This window comes from Podarcis gaigeae (assembly GCF_964106915.1).
Source record: "Podarcis gaigeae genome assembly, chromosome: 9".
Lineage (NCBI taxonomy): Eukaryota > Metazoa > Chordata > Lepidosauria > Squamata > Lacertidae > Podarcis > Podarcis gaigeae.
In genome coordinates, this window is record NC_139685.1 from 44,041,372 (window position 1) to 44,055,799 (window position 14,428).

A 14,428-nucleotide genomic window follows, 5' to 3' on the forward strand; every position below is an offset into this window, starting at 1 on the left:
CACCAATCATAATGGAGCTCTTGATGGCATCCACACTTGAACACACAGTGATGCTCTCACATTAGTCATGCACAGAAGGCATCATACACAGTGAGATGAAACCACTCTACACATATAGCACAAGTGTTCTAGTGCTTTGTCCAGCACTGGTTTCCATAAGCCATTATTTAGCAATGTGGGAAGAAATTTACATCCAGAAAGGGTTGTGTTCCCTCAAACAGGAGTTCAGATCACTTGATAATTAAAAACAACAAAACCAAACCAGAAGTAGACTTTTGTTGTAGGAACTTGCAGAGCTGACTGCCATTGAAATAATAGTCAGTGCTCATGGTCATATCAACTAGCACTGAAGTGTGTGTGTGTACAGGATTGGCATGAATTAAAGCAGCAAATGCCCTGCCCCCTCCCTCCTGCTGCCTAATGTCAAGGTGCATAGTGCTCTATTGCTGGTCAAGTTATGGTTGGCACCACTCGAGGCAAAAACAATTATCCTATGTATTATTATCGCAATAATATTTTTATGGAATGTTGTGCAATGCCTCTGGAGGGCAATTGTGCTCTGAAAGGTAGGTGCTAAATCATTTAATAAAATAAAATCTAAAATCCTACAAGTGCCTCTCCCCTCCCTGGCAGGGAAAGTACAGTAAGAATAAATTAAACAATATAGCAATTTGCTGCCCTTTCAGGACTCCCAGGATAAGCTGGCTGTGTGGCTGCCTCACCCTGTCTAATGGTAGGCCTGGCCCTAGCCGTAGATAAAGCCATAGCTCAGTGGGACTGCCCAGGCTTGGCACAGAAAGAAGCTATGGTTTCCAAGGAGAATACAGCCAAACACACACCTGAGGCAGGGCAATCAGAGTAACTAGTACATGGACCAAGGGCTTCGTTCAGGAAATTGCCTGATGTGTTTATGCCCCAGGAGATTTTGGATTTTTCACAGCCCCCTTCGTCTCATGCAAGCCCCCTTTCCCCTGTGCTGATGTGATTGATTGCCAGTGTCTGGTGGTTATTTTGCCAGCAAACCTTTTCATCAATCTTCCACCCTCTGCATCACAGCAGCGACACTGCTTTGTTATCACACTAGCAATAACTGGGATGGCTGTTAGAACTTCCCTTCTGATGGTCCTGCGTGGTGGGTGTTGGATACGCCAAACATGGAACCATGTTGGGGTTTATGGGGGGGAGGGAATTCACCCCAGCCTTCCATTGTGTGCACCACCATGAAGACACCTGAGCTGAGTAATATGTGAGTGGGTGGCAGGAAAGATCCTTACCCAATAATCTTCATAAGACCAGAGGCAGAGTTGAAAGAGTCATAGTTTTTATTGAACAATATCAGTTTGGGGAGAGTTATGACAAGTGCTGCACAGAAACCTATTCTCCAATTTCTTGAAAGTGTTCTTTGCCTATGTGTATACCTCTTTCTCAGAGCGTTTTAGAATTTCTTTATAATTTCAGTTCGTGCAAGGCTGAATTGGAAGGTAGCTGAGGGTGGCATGTGTGGTTTGTCTTTCCAGTAAATGTTTCTCCAGTGCTCTGCACTGCAGCCCCCTGCCCAGCCATGTACACTTCTGATCTGGAAAAAACAACAACCTTGAGAGCAGTTACTTTGTGAGGTTGTCACCTACATTTTATTTGAAGCACAGAAAACTGGGGAAGCGAATACTGAGCACTTGAGATTGGGGTGGCCAGCCCGTTTTTATTTTAAGGGAAGTACTTCCATATACCTTAAAATATTTTTGTCTGTGCAAGTTTCTTTAATAATAAAAAGATTTCTTAGTATTCATTTTTTTGTCCCCCCTTTTAAAAGCCTCTCCACCTTCCTGTGCATTTAGAAAAGCCTACCTGAGGATGTCATTGGATTTTCAAGAAAAGCAAGCACCCAAGAAGGCTGCAGAGTGGAAACCACTGACAAAATGATTTGCATAATGAAAGAAAGGACACTCCCAAGCACCCTTTTGTACACTATGAATGTGCAGATGCACAACATAAAGCCTTCAGCTTACCAATGAGATTCTTACCATAATTTTCTCTCCCCTTTCATAAATTTTGAAGGAAGGTTCTTTTCTCATAAATCAGTAGAAAATTGTTGTTGTTTTTTTAAAAAAATAATAATACACAGAAGAGGGAGGCAATGTAGTGTGGTGGTTAAGAGTGTTGGGCTAGGACCTGAGGGACCAGGATTCAAATCCCCACTCAGCCATATAGTTCAGTGGGTGACCATGGGTGAGTCGCTGCTTCTCAATCTATCCTACCTCACATGGTTGTTGTAGGGCTTAACTGAGAAGGCGGAGAACCATGTGCACTGGTACCTTGACAGTAGGGTGGGATATAAATGATACTACTGCTGCTGCTGCTGCTGCTGCTGCTGATTTTTAAAACAGGAGAAATGTCTGGCCCAGCACTTGTTATGACAGTATCACAGGGAGTCAGATGTTGCTACACCTGTATTTATGCCTGGTTCTTCTGAGCTCCTTAGCAATCAGTACATTAAGAGTACCTTTATCTATGTGCCCTCTGGTGGGTAGAGCTGCCATCACTGCATTATTGTCTGCCACCATAGCATGAGACTGCTATGTGACAATAGGGCCAAAGCTCAGTGGTAGATTATATGCTTTCCATGCAGAATGTCCCAGGTTTAATCCCTGGCATTTCCAGGTAGGGTTGGGAATGACCCCTGTCTGAAGTCCTGGACAGCTGCTTCTGGTCATCATGAACAATACCAAGCTGGATGGACCCATGACTGCACTCTCAAGGAAAGAGAGGAAGAGAGGAGTAATATTGGTGGCAGCTCAAGATATGGACAGAAGCATAAGAAGGAACAAGAAGCAGAGAGACAACCAAACTGAAAAGTATTCCCCAAATTTATTTATTTTTTAAAAAATATTTATTTGTTTTTCCAAATACAAAAAAAGACATACACCAAAAACAGTACACCGAATAAAAACAAAAAATCCAGTTTTCAGACTCATTTTTACAGAACCTTCTTTCTTGACCTCCTCACGCCTCCCTTTTTTGTATTCCTCTTTGTCCAATCAGATACAGCAAATCCTTACCCTTCTTCAAAACTCATTTCTAATTATTATAATCACTTCTATTATGTCTCCAATCTTTCCTCCTTATAATTGAACACCTTTAGCATATTATTTACTTTGACATAATATAACCTTATTTTTTCACCCTTTTTCTATTACATTTTTTGCATATTTTTTAACACTGTACCACTGATGCCATATTATTTCATATCCAACATCATTTTAGCATTCATACATTTTACAATGTTTCTGCAGATAATTCTTGAACTTCTTCCAGTCCTCTTCCACTGCTTCTTCTCCCAGGTCTCGGATTCTGCCAGTCATTTCTGCCAATTCCATATAGTCTATTACTTGCATCTGCCATTCTTCCAAGGCGGGCAAATCTTGTGTCTTCCAGTACTTTGCAATGAGTATTCTTGCTGCTGTTGTCGCATACATAAAAAACGTTCTATCTTTCTTTAACACCAATTGGCCGACTATGCCCAAGAGAAAGGCCTCTGGTTTCTTAGGGAAGGTATATTTAAATACCTTTTTCAGTTCATTATATATCATCTCCCAGAAAGCCTTAATCTTTGGGCACGTCCACCAAAGATGAAAAAATGTACCCTTAGTTTCTTTACATTTCCAACACTTGTTATCAGGCAGGTGATAAATTTTTGCAAGCTTGACTGGGGTCATGTACCACCTATAAATCATTTTCATAATATTCTCTCTTAAGGCATTACTTCCACAACTTTTCCCAGTCAGCAAACATAATGTTATGACCAATGTCCTATACCCATTTAATCATAGCTGATTTAACTGTTTCATCCTGAGTATTCCATTTCAACAGCAAGTTATACATTCCTGACAAATTCTTAGTTTTAGGTTCTAACAATTCTATTTCCAATTTCGATTTTTCCACCTGGAAGCCCAATTTTCTGTCCGCATTGTAGGCCTCTCCTATTTGATAATAATGAAGCCAATCTCGCACTTTGTCTTTTAATTTCTCAAAACTCTGCAACCAAATTTATTCCTTCTATTTTTAATAGAAATTTCTTCTCCCATCAAATAATTCCAAGGATAGCCTTCAGTATAAAGAACAGAAGTGCAGTAAAGATCAGAAGTAAATTATATTAAAAAACAAAGTGAAACACAATTCTAATGACAGCTCTGTATCAGTGGAAAATCAACAGAGTGAAAGCTGATTATGTTGAAAGGCCTATAAAAATTAAAAGGCCATTTCCTGGCACTGCAATGGTATCAAGGCAGGCAACATTTCAGATGCCACAAAAGAAAAGGCTTTCCCCCGGGCACCTTTGATGCTGGGGTAACCTCTGCTGAAGGACCTCTGCTGAAGATCTCAAGGTACGAAGACAAGTACATAATAGAACTGGCACTTAGTCCCTTAAAGTCAAAAGCAGCACTTTGAATTGAACATGGAAGCAGAGCTGGAGCCAATGCAAATCTCCTTGGTGCTGTCCCATGGAAGTGGTCTGATAGAGAGTAGGGACAGCTCAGCTGCCCTTGAAGTTCAACCAATCTGTATCTGACACAGGCAATGACAAGCTGGAAGCAACCAACATCAGTCTGAGATCATCAGTCCTCGGGAACAGAAAGAGGAATTGGAACCAGCTACTCATCTGTTAAGTCATTAATTAAACTCAGGAAAGATACAGCAATGCTTCACGCCCCATGAGTAATTAGGAAATTCATCGAAAGCACTTGCAGCATGCTCAGCTTGTCAAGCGATAAACACAGGGTGGGAAGAAATGGGGGAGGGAAGAGGCTCCCACTCTGCCCAGTGACAGACAGCTAATCCACACAGGCTGACTACCCAGCAAGCTTTAACAGCAAGGAGGACTGTTTGTCCTCCTTTCACAAATGGAAACAAGTACTGTTCATATGTCCAACCATTAACAATATGTGGCTAGAGTCCTGAGATGTTGTTGAACTACAACTATTGGCCATCCTGGCTATGATTGGATTCACAGGTTCCGCATCTCTACAGCAAGGGGTCAGAAAGTGTCATATGCCTTTCCTGTCTCCTGGCTACTTAAAGAGCTAGTGCCTTAGTTTATAGAATTGTAGAGTTGGAAGGAACCCCGAGGATCATCTAGTCTAGTGCTTTCCAAACTTTTCATGTTGGTGACACACTTTTTAGACATGCATCATTTCACGGTGCAGTAATTCAGTTTTTGCATCATTTTGTAACACAGTAATTCAGTTTCACTAGCAGACCAGAGGTTAAACGAACCCCTTTCCAGCCACAGGAGGAGCATGGGGAACGTGACAAACCTATACACAACACACTAACATGTTGCGACACACAGTTTGGAAAGCTCTGATCTAGTCCAACCCCCTGCAATGCAGGAATATGCAGCTGTCACATACGGGGATCAAACCTGCAACCTTGGCATTATCAGCACCATGCTCTAACCAACTGAGCTATCCAGGCTGCCTTCTTCTGCAGCTGTGGACTTCTTTGGTGTAATGAGGTTTCCAGCAATGGGGCATCTCTCCTTCGGGCTCTCTTGAGTCTGTACACAGCCACCAGAGTCTAGAAACAGAAGTGTCTCCTTAGGGCTCAGAAGAGGGGCAACAGGCTCCAAGGCCTGCAGACTCCCAAGGATAGGATTGTTGAATTAGTCGCACACCTTTTTGTGAAGCTCAATGGACACATGTTTCTACTTTAAATGCAGATGCCAGCAGATTATATTGGCTACCAGATGGTAATTCGGAAGGCCAGCTGACTTAGGGCAGCCTTGGGAAGACCTTAATTGCTGCTCTGTATCCCTCTCTGAAGGTAATTTCCTACACAGAAACAAACACCGCCAAATCCCTTAATTGGCAGCCCACAACAATAGGCTTGCAGGCAAAGGCAAGGAACCATCACAACAAGCTAATATTTGTGAGGCGGTGTTCAGGATTCACTGAGGTTCAAATAGCATGTTAAGGAAATGTTGGGAGCCAATAGTATGTCAGATTATGACCAGTGATTCCCAGGTTTACATTTCCACTTAACCCAAAAGCTCACTAGTTGTCCTGGGACCAGTTATCACAATTTCTCGAGCTAGCCTACCTTAGAATTTTGTTGTGAAGATGAAATGTGTGAAGAAAGAACTATGTATACAAATCCACTTTAAACAGTAAATAAAAAAACAAGGGCTTTTGCAGTTAGGAATTTGATGGAGAAATGTCATTGAAAATGTGAAATGAACAAATGATTACAGTACTGGGAAAATATATAAACACTCCACAGCTAAATCAGGATGAGAACTGAATAAACATTACTTGCAGGAGCCCCTGGGCATTGGTCATATCCTCAAATCCTGTCAGCTGTCACTTGGAGCTGGTTGGTGGTAGTGAATATTCTTGGTTGGAAATCTCTAGTCCCCTCCCAATTCTGCAAAGAGGGAATGACTACCATGCCATTTTAACTCTGTGGTACAGATAACTCTTCAACACAATTTGTAAAGTTTTATTCACTGCCAACAAAAAGATAAAAATCTCAGGGCATCCTTCTGAGAACAAGTATTGCCTTCAAAATGATTCCTACTACAAGGGACCTCTGGCCCCATGAAGCTATTTTCTCATGACTAACCATTTGGGCAAGTTATTAGAAAAAGCAGAAGAGTTCATTATTATTTTTATCTACTTCATAACTTATTTATAACTGTCCTTGAGAGCCATCAGATAAACTCCTCCGAATGTAAAAGAATTCACCTCAAGCAATGGATAAACATCTCTTCAACTAGAGCAGCTGGCAAACAGGTTGACTCTCTGTAGGGACGTGTAGCAACTGAAACAAACTCGGGGGCCTTGTCAGCTCAATTAGCCATAACAGTACAATTCTGGAGATATTACTCTCATGGTATTTTTCTTTTCTTTCATATTGACAATAGTAACAAGGCTGCTGTGGCAGAATTGTCTTTCTGAAAGCTTTCTTTAATTTCCTTTCCCATAAGCCATAAGCCAGGCTTCCTCAACTTTGGCCCTCCAGATGTTTTTGGCCTACAACTTCCATGATCCCTAGCTAGCAGGATCAGTGATCAGGGATGATGGGAACTGTAGTCTCACAACATCTGGAGGGCCGAGGTTGAGGAAGCCTGACATAAGCCATATACATATATACTTTTATACATATACATATAAACTTTTACACGGGAAGACACCCGAGGACACCAAAACCTGCATTCCTGTACCCGTGAAAATCTACGAAAGCAAATATATATATATATATATATATGAATGAATATGAATAAGGCAGGCACCCCCAAACTCGGCCCTCGAGATGTCTTGGGACTACAACTCACATCATCCCTAGCTAACAGGACCAGTGGTAAGGGATGATGGGAATTGTAGTCCCAACACATCTGGATGGCCAAGTTTGGGGGTGCCTGGAATAAGTTAACGTTAGTGGGTGACAGAGACATTGCTTTCCAAAATGCCTAAAATAAACTGACATCTTGCCCCTAAGAGCTGCTGAAAATACTGTTATTATAGCCTCCTACGTGGCACAGGTAGCTTCTCGAAGCTACAAACATGAGTCTGACCAAATTGCGGAAGGCAGTGGAAGACAGGAGTGCCTGGCGTGCTCTGGTCCATCGGGTCACGAAGTCGGACACGACTAAACGACTAAACAACAACAACAACCTGGCACAAGGGCTGGCTTTGGGGGTGGGCAGACACATGTATTGAACCCTGAGCCAGCAAGGAGCCCCAGCTTTCATCCTCTTTTTAACAGAGTTCAGGAGTGGAGCCTCCCAGAGGAGGAAGCAGAGATGTTCCTTTTTGCAGCTAGCCTGATGCCGAATGGAGGAAGATACTGAGGTAAGTTCGTTTAAGCACTTTTCTCATGTCCACATAATTTCACTCACTCCTCAAATGTGCTGTCTTTATGTAATAACTCATTTTGGGGCTGGCTTTGATATGTTTTACTTGGAAGATCCCTTGAAATAAATGCTTTCTTTCTACTGAGAAAGAATTGTGATATTGCAGTTTCTCTTCTCCCCTCCTTCCCTCCCTCCCCCAATTTTCTGTGATCCCTATATAGCCGCTACTGGTCTCCTTGTCATCACTGGGCTGTTATTCATTAATATACAGTAACCATAACGACATGTATGTTATTTTCACTAATATATTCATTTTAACATACACTTTCCCCTAATATATGCATTTTGTAAACTGGTTGGATAACTTCATTACAAAATTCAGATAAGTGAGAATTTCAAAAGTTTGCTGTGTTTTGGTTCCTATATTGTTGTAGAAAGTGTGCATTTGATGGATTTGACTTTAAATAATCTGAATCAATTTTCTCCTCCACTCTTACCCATTAGCAAGGTTTGTCCTTGGCTGCAGCTCATGGTTTGTGTGGAGAGAGCTTAACCATGAGTTCTGGTTCAGAGTGCCATCTCTTCTATTACTGTGTCATTTTCAGGCCTTTTCTGTTAGATTTTGGTATCCATTTTGTATCTAGTGCCTAACAAGCACTTTATATCAATCAGTCACTGCTACAAAATATGATAACAATTTCTGGGCTTGCTGCAAGCCACAGCATGAACAATGACAAATCAGAAATATAACAGGAGTGCCACAGGAGTAATTTATGTGATACAGAGGACACCTGCCCATGCACTTTAAACACTGAGTGCTAGGAGCCCTTAAATGGGAGTTCTATTGTGCAGGGGGAACATTAAAGATGGAATGTTGGCTCAGAGAAAGAAAACTATAAGATTCAGCATAATAAACTACTCTCAATTGCAATGCAACTCATGTCACACTTTACAAGAATTGAAAAGCTTTGGAACTCCCACATTAACAAATCAAATAATCCAGGTCCATGAAAGCGGCAAACAGGTGGCCTTGCCTTGGTGCAGTGTATTTACTGGCAAGGTGATAGAGAGTTAGACAGTGGTCCATGGTTGATGCTGACTTTCGGAAGCCAATCTGTTCTGGTGGTAGAATGTTCCTCTCATGGACCCATGAAAGAAGTTTTTCCAGTAAAACAGCGGTAAATATTTTCCCCGGAATAGATAATAAACTGATGGGGCGATAGTTCCTAGGGATGTTTGGCTGGCCGCCTTTGAAAATCGGGACTATTGTAGCTTCTCTCCAGGAGTCGGGGATGTCTAGGGAGGAGGAGATAGCGGTGAATACAGGAGTCAGCTGTTCACTCCACCAAAGAGGATCAGTCAGGAAGAGGTCCAACGGGACCATGTCTGGGCCGGGGGCCTTATTCCTTCGCATGGACATTATGATGTTGAAGATGCGAGTTGAGGTTAAGTTTACTGAGGAGGAGGAACTAAGAGAACAGGAACAGAGGTCCAGCGGGGATTGAAGGTGATCTGTAAGATGATTTGGAGAAGCGAAGCTGGCAGAATAATAGGCGATCCATTCGTCGGCGGAAATCAGGGTAGCTGAATTGAATGGAGCCGAAGGCCTAACTAAGCGCCAGAAGGAGCGGGAGTCATGCCTCTCTACAGCCGAACGAAGAGTGGACCAAGCCTCGAGGATGTGATGCTGTTTCTTGCAATGAATCATGTTTCTGTATGTCCTTTTAATATCTAAAAGCTCTGCACGGGTTTGGGGGTCGTTGGAAAATTTGATGATTCTGACCATTTTCCTTATTCGCCTTCTTAGGGCTTTACATTCCTTGTCAAACCAAGGTGATTCAGAGAAGAAGCGTTGGTGGGTAGGCGAGGTGGTGGTTATGTAAGTTGTTGAAAAAGCATCAATTAATTTCCGGTATTGGTCAGTGGGCAGAATTGGGTCAGAGAGAACTGCAGACATATCAAATGATTTTTGTATGTCCAGGGCAAGAGAGGAGCTGAGGCTTGTCCATTTCTTTGTTTTGTATACAGGGTAGCTTTGTGCCGTGGAACTATAGTTTGAGGGGGCTGAAAATGGCTCCATTAGGTTTAACAATAGAGTCAATGGAAGGTGGTCACCACCAAAATATTCAGCCACTTCCATTTTTGTAGAGATTGAGAATAGCTCCGGCGTCAATAGAATGTAGTCGACAACACTGGTTCCCCGGGAAGAGATGCACGTTAACTGCTGCGAGGACAAGGGAGTAACGTTGCCATTTGCGATGCAGAGATCGTTTTCGATGGCCGCCTTTGATTCCATTCCTAGGCAGAGATTATGGTCCAAACTTCCCCATCTGGGAATTGATCCGCACCTCCTCTCCCTAATTATTTCCCTTTATTCAAACACCACAGCTCGCGTCTGAATCGGCCCCAATGGCTCCCTTACCACTCCATTCCCAACGGCCAGGGGCGTCCGACAAGGTTGTCTCTTGGCCCCTTTACTGTTTAATCTTTATCTTCATGATGCTCTTTCCCCTTTGAAGCTAGCAACTAAGTATCCTCCTCACTTAGCAGGCCACCCCGTTGCTTCCCTTTTCTATGCAGATGATGCCGTCATCTTATCCAGAACAGCTGCGGACCTAGCAAATGCAGTTAATGCATTTATCGCCTATTGTAAGGCGGAAGCTCTTAATATTAATTATAAAAAATCAAAAGTCCTCCACTTCACTCGTTCCCGCAAACTCAAGCTGGAGCCGCTTAAGATCACAGGTGGCTACTTAGAAAAGGTAAAAGCCTTTAAATATCTAAGCTTAATATTTACTTAGAATCTCTCCTGGACCACCCATCTACAATCTGCCTCTCTTGCTGCAACCACGACCTCTAATGCCATTGTCCGATTTTATCACCAGAAAGGCGGCAAACACCTTCCAGCAGCAATTCAAATATTTAATGCCAAAGTTGTCCCTAAACTATTATATGGCTGCGAAGTATGGACTACAGCAATATCAAGTAACTTGGATCGCCCACTTCACATGTTTCTGAGATCTCTTTCCGGCGTCCCGAGATGTGTCTCAGGTGCAGCCCTACGACTTGAGTTCGCCCAGCCCTCAATCGAAAAACGAGCATGGAGTCGAGCCATTTCCTATAGCTCCCACCTATTAGCATCGGATGCTCGAATTAGAGGTGGTTTCTCCAATCTGATTTTAAGAGATATTCATGATTCTCCCTGGAAAACTACAATTAATCTCAAATTCCGCTCCCTTCTCAACTTGAACCGCAAAACTGTTTTCAACTTAGAGTGTATTAGCCCGGCGGCCCTACCTCCAATCAAAAAGAAGCTACAGCAACTTGACTTCTCTAACACAGCCTCCCATGCAAGAGGGCTGTGTTCAGGCTTAGCCCTAGCTATTCCACCCCCTGAAGGGATCCCTCTATACTGCTTCACAATTCCTTCGGAGGCTAAGCGAAGGGCCTTTACCTGTGCCCGTTTCAACTGTTTTCCTACAGCAGTTTTGTCGGGTCGTTACTCCAGAGTTCCCATCGCAAATAGAACATGCACCTGCAATGACATGGCTCTGGAGACTATGGAACATGTAATGCTCTTCTGTCCCAACTGGACAGATGAAAGATCTCGGTTTCTAACTCCTCTCGTGAACAAGCTTCATCTCCCAATCCAGCCTTGGATAGTGTCCCTTCTTCTGCAGGATTCTGACTGTTGGATTACCGAGATGACAGCTAACTTCCTGCTTAGTGTGATGAAGAGGAAAGCGGCACCAACTTCTTCTTTAATACCACAGCTGTAGTCGATACGCCGCACAATCGAACCTGTTTTTGTATTCTCTGTCACTCGATGTTTTAAATCCCCTGTTACTTTTGTTATCCCCATTTTTTCAAAGTATTCGCCCAGGACAACATATCCATTTACCTCCCCACCCCCATTTTATGTTGTTATTTCTATGTATATTATGCTATGGCCACACGGCTAATGCAATAAATCGATTAAATAATCAGTAACTCCTTACTGTATTGCCAACATTTAAGTCACAGTTAACTACAAAGGAGGTAAGGGACAAGAAATCTACATCATACAGTGAATATTTGGAATAAACCTGGCAGGGAACGGATGCATTAATTAGCGAATAATACTATAGCATATTTATGGATATTGCCGAAAGTTAAGTTGCAACCAAGAATGAAATGCTATACCGCAAAAACCTTCTGACTGGGTTTTTAAATGGAGGTCGCAACATTTATTTTGCTTTGAATAGGTAGGTTTATGGCTTATTGTAAATAAAATAAACATGAACCAAATTATCTGCTTCTTTCAGTGCATCTCAGCTGCCATCAAACACAGAAAGTTCTGTCTCCGAAGCTGTTGCAAATTCATTTATACTGTGTGCTTCACTTATGTAGTGATTTATTCCATATTATTTTATTAGTATCTTAACTCTGCTTGCTGCTGTCTTTCACAGTTTGGGCCTCCATCATCTGGGTTATGAATGCATGTTTTAAATTTAAATTGAGCCTAGGGATGGGAGGTGGAATCTGTCAAACCTAGATTCCAAAGCGGACAAACCTGGTTTGATCCAGGTGGATCATAACCTGTATCTGGTTATGGGTCCACTTCAGAATTCACAGACTTCCGGATCCCTTTACAAGGCAGCCTAAGGGCCACAATGCTGCCTCTGTTCATGCAGAGATACTTGTTAGAAAAGCAGAAAGTCGTTCTATGGCTGATCATTAAAGCTTTGTTTCAAAAATTTAGTTGCTGGCACTGATCTGAAATGAAGCTGAATAATGCACCTGGAAGTGCGGAGGAAATATATACAGGTGTTTCAGTTATGTAGCAGACAAAAATAGAGGAGGAAAGGGGCATCATGCTCTGTTTTTCTCCAGTTATTGCAAATAACTTTAGCTTCTCTGTGCCAGGAATTGCTGACCGTGGCCTCATATGGTGAATCACGTAACTGCAGCCTCATAGGGAAAAATCTTCCAAGTCCAGACTAGTTTTAACTACCCAGGCTGAGCATTGGCTCTTCATGTGTAGGAAGAAGTATAAGAGGGCTCCTGTCTCAGTGGTGCTTTGCTTGAGCAACAAGGTCAACCTGAGCTCTGGTTTGCTCTCGGATCCTACCTCCTGCTTTGCCATCTGACCATGATTTCTCTCTGGCCCTGATCCCCAGTTCCTGCTTTCTTACTGCTACCCAAAGCCAGCACCGGATTTAGGGAGGTGTGGGCAGTCCCCACTCTCACAGGGTGCCAAGCCAAGGAGGGGCAAAACTGAGAAGATCCATGATTGCGAAGATCCATTTTGAGGCAACAAAATTTGCCCTTGCTCAGGGTGCCATATTATTAAGCTATACATTGGTTGATGGAATCACTGGGCTAAGATAACCAAAGTCTGCCCCTGCCAAAGCCGAGCCCTGGTGCTCTCAGCTGTAGCTCTGTCTCCATCCTCTGCATCATTTTGAGGCATGGTTAGAAGTGTAGATTGCCTCCTTCTGAACTACAGGGCAGTTCACCCTGGGGAGACCAATTCTGTGCAGCTTACTCTAGTAGGCTCTGCTAAACATTAAGCCTTGTGTCTAACACCCTTCAGGAGTGCAGCATTTAACCAGTGTTTGATGACCTAGAGAAATGGCTAGAGACTTTTTGAGTTTTATTTATGAATATGCAAGCTGAGCATGTGTGGAAGCAGAGTTTAACATTTTACAAACAGCAAATTGTACCGCATATAACCAGAAAGAGGCACTCCTGCATCCCCAAATACCTTTTGACCCAGCCCTCTCTTTGTTTCTGTGCACAGAGACCTAGCTTACATTACTCTTAACTGTATTTGTGGAAGAAAGGTATGCATTCTCCCATTCAGCAGTCCAAGACCTTCCAGCTATTTCCAATCTATTGAGAAGGCACCAGCAATCTCCTAACAAAAGTAAAGTAAATCCAGGCCTGGACATGGCACCCATTAAGAAACATCACCTTAATATTCCAGGGTGTCAGTATTCCTTTGCCCACCCCAAGACTCTGGCCAGGTATTATTCCCTTAATGCAAACCCATAGTGATAGGCCTGTTCACATTAATCTGATGCCAAACCCAATAACACTATGTAAATCTGCTAGACCTCTGTTTTGCATTCTGCTGATGTAGATTATATTAATGTGCTTTTGCATGATCATTCACTTCCCTTTCCTGCCTTGCTCTTGTTGTGTGGTGAAAAGATGGATGGTTTCAATTATTTTCCTAATGCAGTTGTCCATGGCTTAGGTCCAAAATTCCTGTAGCAGAAGCAGAAGATGCTTGCACTCATGCCAAAGGGGTTCTCTAACTACTGCTGCTTCCCCTTCAGCTATAGACTCTGCACCACATTGCACATAGTTCCAGAGAGTCCCTGACTCTCAGGAGGGTTTTAGCATACGTAAGGGAACGAAGCAGGAAGAAGAGTGCAGCAAAGCCCTGTTGCGTGAGCTGAACTCCACTCATCCTTGGTTTTTTTGATACGAGACACTATCTTGCTTAGTGTGCTGGATGATTGCTTGATTTGGCACATGCTCAAACACTGCTCTATTCCCAGATTAATTATTTTACAAGATCCTTTGGCAAAC

At 42.8% G+C, this 14,428-nt stretch overlaps 2 long non-coding RNA genes across 2 annotated transcripts in view; both read left to right on the plus strand.

The window, feature by feature from the left end:
* LOC310853094 overlaps nucleotides 1–5,834 on the plus strand; it is a 29,863-nt gene extending 24,029 nt beyond the window's left edge. The window contains exon 3 of the long non-coding RNA XR_014568531.1: nucleotides 5,717–5,834. This is a non-coding gene — a long non-coding RNA (uncharacterized lncRNA). The remainder of the gene's footprint in view (nucleotides 1–5,716) is intronic.
* Nucleotides 5,835–7,762: 1,928 nt separating this feature from the next.
* LOC310852583 overlaps nucleotides 7,763–14,428 on the plus strand; it is a 62,204-nt gene continuing 55,538 nt past the window's right edge. The window contains exon 1 of the long non-coding RNA XR_014568289.1: nucleotides 7,763–7,847. This is a non-coding gene — a long non-coding RNA (uncharacterized lncRNA). The remainder of the gene's footprint in view (nucleotides 7,848–14,428) is intronic.